The sequence below is a fragment of the Equus caballus genome, chromosome 1, assembly GCF_041296265.1.
Source record: "Equus caballus isolate H_3958 breed thoroughbred chromosome 1, TB-T2T, whole genome shotgun sequence".
Taxonomy (NCBI): domain Eukaryota; kingdom Metazoa; phylum Chordata; class Mammalia; order Perissodactyla; family Equidae; genus Equus; species Equus caballus.
This window is the reverse complement of record NC_091684.1, coordinates 3,548,939-3,561,912: the sequence shown is the minus strand read 5'-3', so window position 1 is coordinate 3,561,912 and position 12,974 is coordinate 3,548,939. Positions and strand designations below refer to the sequence as shown.

Here is a 12,974-nt window from a genome sequence, read left to right as displayed (position 1 = left end):
TACTTGATATGAAAATCACGTCTTAGAAGGCTTCGGCCGACACATACTTACAGTCTACTCAACAGCTCAGTGGTCCTGACACAAGCAGTAGCTGTGAAGCCAGCTAAACTGTTTATGCAAAGACAAGATCCGTTGGATACTGTCATACGAGGGAAGACAGCATGATTTCCAGTCTTGTCATAGCTTGCAATCTTGGCAGCTTGCAATCTTGGCCATCTTCACCAAGTATTTGAGAAACCAGAGAGCACTTAATTAAATAATCTCGAGAACTTATCAGCAAAATGGAGGGAGAATCAGGTCAGAACCGAAAGTGTACTAGCCACCTTCTCTATGGCAGCATGAGTGAGACAGCTGTGGATGGTGGTGTTGGAGCGGAGGGGAGGGAGCCCAGCACATAAGCCACAAGCCACAGCTCCCACCTGGTCCTCCCCTGCTGGTGATCAGCTGCCAGCCATAGCTCAGGGTGGCCCTCCCCCCAGCTTGAACCTCCAGGGGCTTCGTGAGACATGCAGCCTTTCAGTATAATATAAAAGTCACAAAACAGGCTCCCTCCTACAAGAACCCTTGTCTGGCTAGCACATATCCTCAGCGTAAGTTGCCAGGGCAGATGTATAGATGTCGAAGATGAGATCTTCAAAGGAGTGCCAAACATTAGAAGAGCTCATTATTTTTTCATAGAAAATGTTCATCTCTTATTTCAGTTGTCAAGTGATTAAAGCAATAAAAATAAAATTAATAATGATATTAAAACAAAACTCTTACCTACATTCCCGACACGACCATCTGAAAAGGGTATAATTTCAGCTCTCTGTCTTCTTGAGCAGTGACCTGGAGGGCAGTGGCCTGTTATCCTCTCTGTTTCTACAAGCCTGGGGCTCGCATATGGTCTGGAATCAGAGCTGAAATGGACGGAGAGGCTTCCACCTTCTTCTGGAGAAAAGGGGGGCATTTCACAAGGGCAGTGGCAGAAAAGGGTCACGGGAGATGATGAGCTTTATCTAGGCGTAGAAAGGGTAAACTCATTCCTAATAGGAGCTTCCACCAACTGGGGGCTCTCATCATGAGGAAGAATCTAAGACTGTTGACACATGGTAGGTCTTCAGTTAATGTTTGGGGCAAAATAAAGGGGTAATTATCATCTTCTGGAAAATAATTTCAAATGTGAACCATGAGCTTTTGATCAAAGAAGTCTATCCAAAGGGAAGAGAAATTCCCAAAAGAGAATGCATTTGATTCATCAAGATGTTGACTAGAGTCTTATGAAGCTAAGAATTGAAAATAAATATCTGACAACATATCATGGAAAACACATTCAGTGAAAAATGTGTGGTCTTTAATAATGTTGTTTATTCGATGTTTTTATCTTCTGTTGATGGGACTGTAAACTGTGAAAAAATATTCAGGAATATAATTTGGCAACTAGCATCAAAGAGCTTAAAATATGTTCAAAATAATTTCACTCAGGAATTGATCCTAAACATATAATCAGACAAGGACTTAAGACAATATGTGAAAGTATGCTGATGGAAGAATCACTTACAATTGTCATTTTTGGTAGAAATTGACATGTGGGATGGATGAGAGGAGCGGTAAGTGTGATGGTGAAATTAGGGGCTCTGGAGGCAGACAGTACACTGACTAGTTGCGTGACCTGGTCAGGCAATGTAATGGCTCTGTGCTTCCTTTTCTTCATCCATACTGTGGGGTTAATAACAGTACCTACTTTGCAGTACTGTTAGTAGATTTAACGAAGTCACGAATAGAAAGTGATTAGCACATACTTGCCTTAGGGGAGACGTATGACAGGTTTCTCCTCACCCATACAAGACGGGCAGGTGGTGAGCTCACTGCTTATTCGGAAGGAGAATGCACCTTGCTCAGGGAATCCAGCAGGATACAGGACAGGTGAACCAGCTTCTCAGCTTATTCCAAGGCAGACACCAGCCTTATGCTTTGCAACCAGTACCTCAGTTAATCTTCGTGACTATTCCTTTCTTTGACTCCATTTCCAGATGAAGACTCTGAGACCAACAGAGGTTAAATAACTGCCCAAGTTTACATAGACGATGATTAGAGCTGGGATTTGAATCCAGTTCAGGTTGCATTCATTCAATAAGTATTTATTGAAAAACTACTTTGCACTAAAGAATGTTATAAGCACTTAAGAAGCATCGTGCTAGAATGCTTATCCCTATCAGGATAAGAAAATCAACAACAAATATATTAAATATGCAAATTATAAAGCATGTTAGAAGGTGATAAATCCTGTGGAGGAAAAATATCAAAACAGAACAGGAGAGAGGTTAAGTTAAGGGCATGAGGGTAGACTTCAATGAGAAGTTGACATTTGAAAAAAATGTGAGTGTGATAATGAAGTTAGCCAAGCAAATCCAAAGGGGAAGGTCATCCAGGCAGAGTGGATGCCCAGAGCACAGGCCAAAGCAGGAGGGAGGCTGGTGCATCTGAAAAGGCAGGAGGTCAGCGGGGCTGGAGCTGCATGAGAAGTGAGGACAGCAGTGCAGGTGACAGCGGAGAAGTAACAGATGGCTAGTTCGTGGAGGACCTTGTAGGTATTTGGGGCTTGACTTTCACTCTGAGTGAAGTGAGGAGCTATTACAGGGCTTTGAACATCTTAGTGGCATGATTTGACTTTTGTCAAAAATCATTCTGGCTCTTGTGCAGAGAATATATTATGGATTGGCAAGGGGTAGCAATAGATGTAGTAAGAAATGACAGCTTTTTCACATATCTTGAAGGTAGAGCAAGTATAATTTGCTGATGGATTAGATATGGTGTGGGAGAAAGCAAAGAATTGAAAACTGTTGCCAGGGTTTTGCCAAAGCAAGTGGAGGGATGAGATGAGAAGACCATCTGGACCACTGCGGAGCAGATGGGAGCTTGTCTGGCTGCGTTGAGTTTGTAATGTCTATGAGACACCCAAGTGGAAATGTCAAGCAGGACTGTGCCCATATGCACTCTGACCTCATGAGGTCAGGGAGAAGAGGAGAAACCAGCAAAGGATACTGGGAGTAAGGAGCCCTGAGGCAGAGGGAAAATCCAAGCTGAAAGAAAAGGCAGAATTAGATATGATGCAAAGCCAGGAGTCTTCTCTGTGCTATGGCATTATCTGCCCAGCTCTACTCAACCCGAACCATGGTTCTCTGTCAGACTGGACAATTTGCTCACCCAGACGCCACAGGGACAACACAAAGTGGGGCAACAAGCAGTGAGGCACTATGTCTACTGGAGTAATGCAACATTAAGGTTTCTTGAGTAATTGTAAAATCAAACATCTCAGTTGAGGGTAATTTGAGATGTATTATGATTTCCTCCTTTACAGGGAGAAAAAAGGAATCTTCAAATTCTTTAGAAAAAAGTCTTGCCTGTGGCAAAGAGCATTATGTAAATGTTCACTCTGCCAGAAATTTAGATTGTTTTAGATGTGAAATGTAATTTATCAGCTTCAGTGTTTCCCATGTCCAAGACAGCAGCTTCCAACACAGTAGAGGGAAACATAGAGACAGCATTATCAAGAAAACGTGCTCATTAAGAAAACTATAAAAATGAATAAGTAAATAGCTGTCATTAGCTACAAATCTCTCTACCCTGTTCCCCAGCACAGGAGATGCATTTAGGTGTTGTAAGTAGGTTGAGCCAAAATAAAATTAGTTTGTCAATGTCCATGAAATAACTTACTGGGATTTGGATTGGGATTACATTAAATCTATATCTGAAGTTGGAAGAACTGACATCTTGACAATATTGTCTTCCTATCCATGAACATGGACTATATCTTCATTTATTTAGTTCTTTGATTTTGTTCATCAGTTTTATAGTTTTCCTCATATAAATCTTGTACATATTTTCTTAGATTTACACCTAGATATTTCATTCTTCTGAGTGCTAATGTAAATGTTGTGGTTTTAATTTCAAATTTTACTTGTTCATTGTTGGTATATAGGAAAACAATTGACTCTTGTATATTAACCTTGCATCCTAAAACCTTACTATAATCACTTACTAGTTCCAGGAGCTTTTATGTCAATTCTCCCAGATTTTCTATATAGACAATCATGTCATCTGCTAATAAAGACAATTTTATGTCTAAATTCTCAGTTGTATACTTTCTAGTTCCTTTTCTTGCCTTATTGCATTATCAAAGACTTCCAGTATGATATTGAAAAGGAGTAGTGAGGAGAGAGGATATTCTTGCCTTGTACCTGATCTTAGTGGGAAAACTTCGAGATCCTCATCATTAAGTATGGTGTTAACTATAGGGTTTTTTAAAGTTATTCTTTGTAAAGCTGAGAAAATTCCCCTCTATTCCTAGTTTACTGAGAATTTTTATCATGAACGGGTTTTGGATTTTGTCAAATGCTTCTCCTGCATCTATTATCATGATCATGAGCTTTTTAATTTTTTATCTGTTGATGTGATGGATTACATTGAGTTTTGAATGTTGACCCAGCCTCTCACACCCGTAATAAATCACACTTGATCACGATGTATAATTCTTTTTATACATTGTTAGATTTGATTTGCTAATATTCGTTGAGGATTTTTGCATCTATGTTTATGAGGAATATTGGTCTGTAGTTTCCTTATAATGTCTTTGTCTGGTTGTGGTATTAGGCTAATGCTATGAGGCCAGAACAGGAAGTATTCCCTCTGCTTCTAGACTCTGAAAGATATTGTAGTGAATTGGTACAATTTCTTCCTTAAAAGTTGGTAGAATGCACCAGTGAACCCATCTGAGCCTGACGCTTTCTGTTTTGGAAGGTAATTAATTATTGATTCAATTTCTTTGCTAGATACAGGCCTATTCAGATCATGTATTTCTTCTTGTGTGAGTTTTTGGCAGATTGTGTCTTTCAAGGAATTGTTACATTTTAACTAGGTTATCAAATTTGTGGGAATAGAGTTTTTCATATTATTCCTGTATTATCCTTTACTGTCCCGGGGCTCTATAGCATTTGCCCTCTTTCATTTCTGATATTAGTAATTTGTGACCTTTGTGTCTTTTTTCCCTAGTTAGTCTGGCTAGAGGCTTATTGATTTTATTGATCTCTTCCAAGAACCAGCTTTTGGTTTTGTTGATTTTCTCTACTGATTTCCTATTTTCATTTTCATTGATTTCTGCTGTAATTCTTATTTATTTTATTCTGCTTACTTTGGATTTAATTTGCTCTTCTTTTTCTAGTTTCCAAGGGGAAAAACTTAGATTATTGATTTTAGATCTCTCTTCTTTTCTGATATGTACATCCAATGCGATAAATTTCCCTCTGAGCACTGCTTTCACTGTATCCCACACATTTTGATAAATTGTTTTTGTATTTTCATTTGTCAAAAGATTTTTAAAGTTTCTTTTGAGATTTTTTTATTTGACCTATGTGTTATTTAGAAGTATGCTGTTTAATCTTCACGTATTTGGGGATTTTCCAGCTGTCTTTCCATTATAGATTTCTAGTTTAATTCTATTGTAATCTAAGGGCAGACTTTGTATGACTTCTTTCAAATTTGTTAAGATGTGTCTTCTGGTCTAGAATATGGTCTATCTTGGTAAATGTTCCATGTGATCTTAAGAAAAATGTTAAGTTCTGCTGTTATTGGATGAAGTAGTCTAAAGATGTCAATTATAACCATTGATTGTTGGTGCTGTTGAGCCCACATATGTGCTTTCTGGTTTTCTGCATGCTGGATCTCTCCATTTCTGAGAGAGGGGTATTGAAGTCTTCAACTGTAGTGGTGGGTTACCTATTATAACAGTGGATATTATCCAACCACAATAGTGGATCTATTTCCACTTCTCTTTGCAATTCTTTCAGTTTTTGCCTCACATAGTTTGATGCTCTGCTTTTAGGCACATGTGTATTAAGAATTCTTATGTCTTCTTGGAGAATTGACTCTTTTATCATTATGTAATGTCCTTCTTTATCCCTGATAACTTTCCTTACTTTGAAGTCTGCTCTATCTGAAATTAATATAGTTACTTCAGCTTTCTTTTGGTTAGTGTTAGCATGGGGTATTTTTCTTCATCCATTTACTTTTAATCTATATGTGTCTTTATATTTAAAATGCATTTTTTTGTACATCGCATATAGTTCAGTTGTGTTTTTTGATTTGCTCTGACACTCTTTGGACCCAATCTCTGTCTTTCAATTGGAGCATTTAGATATTGACATTCAAAGTGATTACTGACATAGTTGGATTAATATCTATCATATCCTTAACTGTTTTCTTTGTTGCCCTTGTTCTTTGTTTCTACTTTTCTCTTCCACTGTTTTTCTGTCTTTTATGATTTTAATTGGGCATTTTATTTGATCCTATTTTCTCTCTTTATCAGCATATCGGTTATACTTCTTTGTTTACTTTTTTTATTGGTTGCCCTAGACTTTGCAATATATATTTACAACTAACACAAGTCTACTTTCAAATAACATTATACCACTTCACAGAGTGTGTGAGTACCTTATAATAACAAAATAATCCTCATTCCCTCTTCCTGTCCCTTGTATCATTGCCGTTACTCATTTTACTCATATATAAGCACACACATATATATATGCTTATATACATTTAATGCATAAGCATATATAATCAAATACATTGTTGCTATTGTTATTTTGATAGCCTTCTTATCTGTTAGACCAATTAAGAATAAGAAAAATTAAAGTTTGATTTTACCTTCACTTATTCCTTCTTTGATGCTCTTCCTTTCTTTATGTAGATCTGGGTTTCTGAACTATATTATTTTTCTTTTCTCTAAAGAACATCTTTTGGGGGGCTGGTCCCCATGACTGAGCAGTTAAGTTTTCACGCTCAGCTTTGGCCCAGGGTTTCACCGGTTCAGATCCTGGACACAGACCTAGCACCACTCATCAAGCCATGCTGAGGTGGCATCCCACATAGCACAGCCAGAAGGACCTACAACTATGTACTGGGGTGCTTTGGGGAGAAGAAGAAAAAAATAAAATAAAATAAAAGATTGGCAGCAGATGTTCTCTCAGGTACGGATCTCTAAAAAGAAGAAAAAGAACATCTTTTAACATTTCGTGCAAGGCAGTTCTACTGGCAACAAGTCTCTCCATCTTTGTCTTAGAAAGTATTTCTCCTTCACTTTTGAAGTATAATTTCACAGGGTATAGAAGTCCAGGTTTGAGGTTTTCTCTCAATGGTTTAAATATTTCATTCCACTCTCTTCTTGCTTGTGTGATTTCAGAAGAGAAATTGGATATGATTCTTATCTTTGTTCTTCTATAGGTAAAATGATTTTATCTTCTGGTTTCCTTCATAAATTTTTTCTTTGATTTTCTGTAGTTTGAAGATGACATGCCTAGGGGTAGTTTTTTTGACATTTACCCTTCTTGGTGTTGTCTGAGCTTCTTGGATCTGTGGTTTGGTGTCTGACATTAATTTGGGGAAATTCTCAGTTATTATTGCTTCAGATACTTCTTCTGTTAATTTCTTTCTTTCTCCCCCTTTTGATATTTCCATCATGCACTTGTTAAACATTTTTAGTTATTCTACAGTCTTTGGATATTCTGTTCTGGTTTTTTGTTTTCAATCTTTGGTCTCTTTGCTATTTGTTTTTTGAGGATTCCATTGACATATGCTCTAGCTCAGAGATTCTTTCCTTAGCGGTGTTCAGTCTGCTAATACGCCCATCAAAGGCATTCTTCAATTTTGTTACAGTGTTTTTGATCTCTTTGCATTTCTCTTTGTTTTTTTTCTTAGAATTTTCATATTTCTGCTCACTTTGCCTATCAGTGACATGTTACATGCTGTTTACTTTATTCATTACAGCCCTTAGGATATTAATCTTAGTTGTTTTAAATTCCCCATCTGATAATTCCAACATCCGTGCCATGTCTGGTTCTGATGCTTGCTCTGTCTCTTTAAATTGTGTTTGTTGCCCTTTGGTATGCCTTGTAACTTTTCTCAATAGCTGGACATGATGTACTTGGTAAAAGAAACAGCTATAAACAGGCCTTTAGTGAGGTGGTGGTGATGTGTGGGAGGAGGGAAGCACTTCATGGTGCTATGGTCAGCTCTCAGTCTTTTAGTGAGCCTGTGCCCCTGGACCATGAACTTCACAAGTGTTTCTAATCCCCCCTCATTAGGTGGGACAGGTTGGCTACAGTATTCTGGGGTTGGTGATCTCCCTTCCCCGGGTCAGTTTGTCTCTTGTTAACTAGTTTCGTCTGAGAGCAGACCTTGTTAAGGAGAATAGAGTGCTCTGTCACATTTCAAAAGTGTTCACTTTCCCCCTCCCCCTGCTGGCAGCCTGAGGGGATGTTCTTCAGTATGGATCATGGGGATCCAGTGGAGCTCCTGGAGGCAAATCTCACAATATTGTGGGGGTCTGTCTATGACTGTGTCCCCACGTTTTAACTCTCAGAGTTGTCTGCATTTTGCCTCCAGCAACTCATCTATTACAGTTCAGATATGTTCACATACTTTTAAATTGTTTTTCTACTATCACTGCAAATTTCTTGTCTAATAAAATTAGAAAATGCTACATATACAACTAAAATAAAGCAGAAAACATCTCTGACATGTGATCAGCTTATCTTCAAAAGGCATAGCAACATGTAGTTGCTCTTTCCAGGGAACAGAGTCCTTTGTCCAACATTAAAAGCCAGTTGGTACAGGACCAGCATCGTAACCCAGGCCTCAAGATGAGCAGATAATGAACTTCAGGCAGCATGCATTCTCCTGGGTGCAATACAGCGTGGCCAGCAAGAGGTGGAGAAGCAGCAGCTCCTCCCAGCTACTTTCAGCACTGAGGGGAGGACAGCTCCAGGGACTTTCAGATGCAGTAAACATGGAAAGGAGTGAGGCTCCCAGGAGGACTCCAGAGCATCGCTCACTCCCTCCTCCACTGTAGTGATCCTGGGTTTTGGGATTTTGAGGTACAATTCAGCTAAAGAGAAACAATGAGGACCCACAGATTTCTAATGTTTGTGTTAAGTCTCACTAAGTAATGACATTTAAAAATGACATGCCATTATAGAAAAACATAAATGCATTATAGGTGCACCATAAGACATGTCATCACACAACACAATTTTGTATATTGTTTTCTTGAAATAACTTTGTCAGTTTGGGGATCTATTTTGGATAGCGCAGCCAGAAGTGGATCTCAAATAGCTAATTTATCTGGTGTGTCTGGTAATTAATGTCAAAAATGCAGCATCAAGTAGGTTTGTGTACATAAATGGAACAACCTTAACCTCATAAAAGCTTTTTCACTCCCTTCAGAACGTATTGATGATCAGAGATGCTCAGGAATCATAGCACCCAGATCTCGGGTACAAAGTATAAAAAAGGGCTCTCTGCCTTCCCGCTCCCCTATCCCTTATAGGGATGAAGACAAGGCAGGATCAGCATGTTGCAAATCCAGCTGGCGAGCGTTCTAGAAAGGAGACAGCAGGATACACATTGCTTAGATTTTCCCTCTCACTGAGGGCTGCTCAACCCTGGCCCCTGGTTATGTTAGACAAAGCAGTCAGGACTTATTTGACAGGCAGAACCTAGACCAGAGAATCTATAAGACCACCTTTGCCTCTCCACTATCTGAGCCCCCTATTCCATGTGGATTTCTTTTATAGTTTTAAATATACTGAGCTTGAGGCAACCAACCCTTCTTCCCTTACTAGACTTGAACTCCCATTACCTGTGTGTGCCTAGAACTGTCACAGCACATGGAACAGGTGTCCTGGACATAGATGTTGTTCAGATGATATTTGTAGAGTGAATCAAGCAGGTGATGATGCAGTTGGCGGCATCAGCCAGGGACCAGACAACTGGGAGGGACATGAACACAGGGGCTTGGCATCAGCACCCACACTCAGTGTCAGAACATAAAGAAACAAAAGGCAGGTGATAAGAAATGATCTCTAGACCCACGCCAGATCTGTGGAAGTGGTGATGGAGAAACTTCAGCACACCTGCCCAGGTGGTGGGGTGGCTGTAAGCCTCATCACCCCATGTAATTTTCAAGGCAGCTCCTCTCGCCAGACGTCACCTATTAGCAATTCACTAGCCTCACTTAATACAAGCTGAGGCTGCAAGGATCAGAGGTTCAATTTCACGGAGCTATACTGATGCTCGGTAAACTTTCCCCCCTAATTTTTGCAGCTCCCATCAAAAACAACTAAAGAAAAAAAAAAGCACTCCCTTACAAATAAATCAGTCAAAAGAATTGCAAAAGCTGTTTTGTATTCAGAGCCTTCTGCAGATTTTAGAAATAGACTGTTTTCTGTAATAAGAGCAATGACTACTTTACAGAAGGTTATCAACTCCAGACACATAAATACAGGGACAGCTCCATGTACCACGGCAAGGCTCCTCTCTCATTCAAGCCCCCATTTCTCCATTAAGCTGCTAACTAGGTCATTAACAAGAGACCCATAGCCGCCCCGCAGCCCCCGCGTCTGCTTGCTCACCAGCTGGGTCGAGAAGCGAGAGCCTGGAATGATCGATTGCAGCCCTGCCAAGGGGCTAATCTTCTTTCCTGCGGCACATTCTGGGGATGATATCTTGTGGGCCTGTCTAGGCTCACAATAAATAAGCACTTAGCAATTTTCTTTGGAAAGATGGATGTAGTAGATGCCCTTACAGTTATTGGGAGGTTTACAGTGAATGGTGCTACATGACTCAGTCATGTTGGGAGACGAGAACAAAGGACAGTGATTGTAGCTAATGCCTAATTAAATTAGGCAAGGAGAACTGCAGTTATCCTAATAGTTATTGAACACTATTGGATCTGTAATATATATATATATATATATATATATATATATATATACTAGACACACACACACACACATACACATATACCTCATGCTTCTCAGGCAGTCAAAAGACCCACGGAACCTGGGGTCCCAGCCTTCCTGAGGTTTGGTGCTGGATGTGAGGTAGGGTGCTAACAGTGGCAGGAAGAGCTGCACATGGAAGTTACCTTCGCTGTCAGCAGGAAGTCTTGCAGCGAGACCTGGCTGCATCTGAATCCCATTAGTGGGAGCCAATGTGCAGGCAGACGCGCTCAGCTGAAGTTACTCCTTCTAGAGCAGAGCGTTGGCTGCTTGGAATGCTGACGACCCGAAGTGTCCAGGTCAGACCTCGCTCGGTGGAGCCGTGATCCTCATCCACAGTCTGGCAAGCGCCTAAAACCAACACGACTAACGCTGAAGGCATCCAGCAGCGTGCACCTTCCCTCCCTTTGCCTGCCTGCCCCATGGCTGCCCTGCCCCGACTCCCACTTGGTGCTGCCCACCCACATATCCCCACTTTTCCTAATCGCGGTGCTCTCACCACCACCCATCAGGTTACTCAGGACCCAAACTTTGATGTGACCTGTGCTTCCTCCCTCTCCCTCATTCCTCCAGATTTAATCAGTTGGAAAGTTCTGACAATTCTAAATTCTAAACATCTCTTTGTTCCAGTCACTTCCCCAATCCAGGACATGGTCCTGTTTCTGGGTCACTGCAACTGCCTCTCTACTGGGTTTGCCTCAGTCTCTGCCCCACTGTGGCCAGCATGACCACGCTAACATATAAATCTGGTCATGCAGCCCCTTCTAATGGATTCTGTTCACACAGTGTAAGACAAATCATAGTCCCCACATGGCCTGCAGGGCTATGGTCACCACAGCAGTTGACATCTCTGTGATCAAGCATCCTGGGTGTCCATGTATTAATAATATTGAGATGCATCATTTTGTTTAATCTGCATAACCCTCTTAGGGGATGGGTGTTGATGATGTCACCGTCTGCAGATCAGGAGCCTAAGAATTGAGAAAAGTCAGTACGATACCTGCTCTGTCTGACTCTACGGCAGGTTTACACACCACTGAGCCCCCTTGACCTGCTTACCTGTTCCAGCCTCATCCCATGCCATGACGTACCCATGCCAGCGTCAGAGCTAGTCCTCACAGCTGCCTCTGGAGCTTTGGTCTTGGACTCTCTGCCATGACGCTCCCTTCATTTGCTTGGAGAACTTGTGTCTATCCATTAGCTCTCAGCTTGGCCATCACTTCCTCCAGGAAGCCCTCCTCAATCCCCCTGCATGCTTCTATAGCACTACCTGGCATTTGCTATGAAAGAAAGGGTCACCTCACAGCAGGATTCTTGACTGTCTCCTATAAATCCACTGAAGTCACCAGTGGGCAAAGAAGGTCTCGTTCAAACATTGCTATTTTGGCATAACTCGACTCACAATGGATGCTTTAATGAGATGGAGGACGATGACAAGAATTTGGGGCCCCATTAAGCTTGTTGTGAAAAATCAGATGCGTATCAGATCAGGTTTGTCAGAGGAGGGGCTGCTACTAGGGAGAGGTGTAAATCCAGACATGGACTCACATTCCGGATGCCTTTTATTTGCTTAAAGTGTGGAGTTGCACCAAGCCTTTGAGGGTCTCGGATAAGTCCCCTCTGTGACAGGATTGGGTGAGCCTGGGTCATTGGCACCTTGTGCATGTGTGCGCCACGACCCTGAGGGCGATCCTCCGGAGGAGGGAGGGGCAGACGGGTGTCATTTGCACACGGGACGTTCGAGTGGGAATGAGACTTGAACTGGTGGCCTGTCGACCATGAGCACTCTGCCTGTGACTGGGGTTCTCAAAGGCCTGTTCTTGCAGCTCTCCCCTCAGGTTCTGTCCCAAGATCTAAGGACTTGTGTGTGGGTACAGGATGGGGTGGGGGCAGGCGGAGTTCACCATCTTCTGGGACGCGTGTGGAGGAGCTCGCTTATCTTAACTCACTTGGTGATGCTCACATTTGACTTTGAGGGAAGTTCAGTCTGATCCTAAGCTTCTGCCAAGGTGTAACCTTCACCCGTAGCCGCCTCCTCTTCTCCAGAACAAGGTCCTACCTGGCCCTTGTTTCTCTGAGGGAGTTTACACAGCACACAGCCTGGTCCCCAAAACCTATCAAAGAAAGGGACCTGCTGCATCTCTGCAGCCTGCCATC

At 41.5% G+C, this 12,974-nt stretch overlaps 1 long non-coding RNA gene across 7 annotated transcripts in view; it reads right to left on the bottom strand.

Annotated features, from left to right (window-relative positions):
- LOC111772702 (uncharacterized) overlaps positions 1–11,412 on the bottom strand; it is a 28,327-nt gene extending 16,915 nt beyond the window's left edge. For 4 of the 7 annotated variants that reach the window (XR_011431787.1, XR_011431791.1, XR_011431790.1 and 1 more), the window contains exons 1-6: positions 11,317–11,412; positions 10,964–11,168; positions 10,449–10,554; positions 9,677–9,806; positions 1,786–2,021; positions 763–899 (exon numbers count right to left, since the gene is read on the bottom strand). This is a non-coding gene — a long non-coding RNA (uncharacterized lncRNA). Of the gene's footprint in view, positions 1–762; positions 931–1,785; positions 2,022–9,676; positions 9,807–10,448; positions 10,555–10,963; positions 11,169–11,316 lie in introns of all 7 variants that reach the window. The other 3 variants (XR_011431762.1, XR_011431779.1, XR_011431785.1) reach the window with 2 other exon arrangements.
- Positions 11,413–12,974: the final 1,562 nt, after the last annotated feature.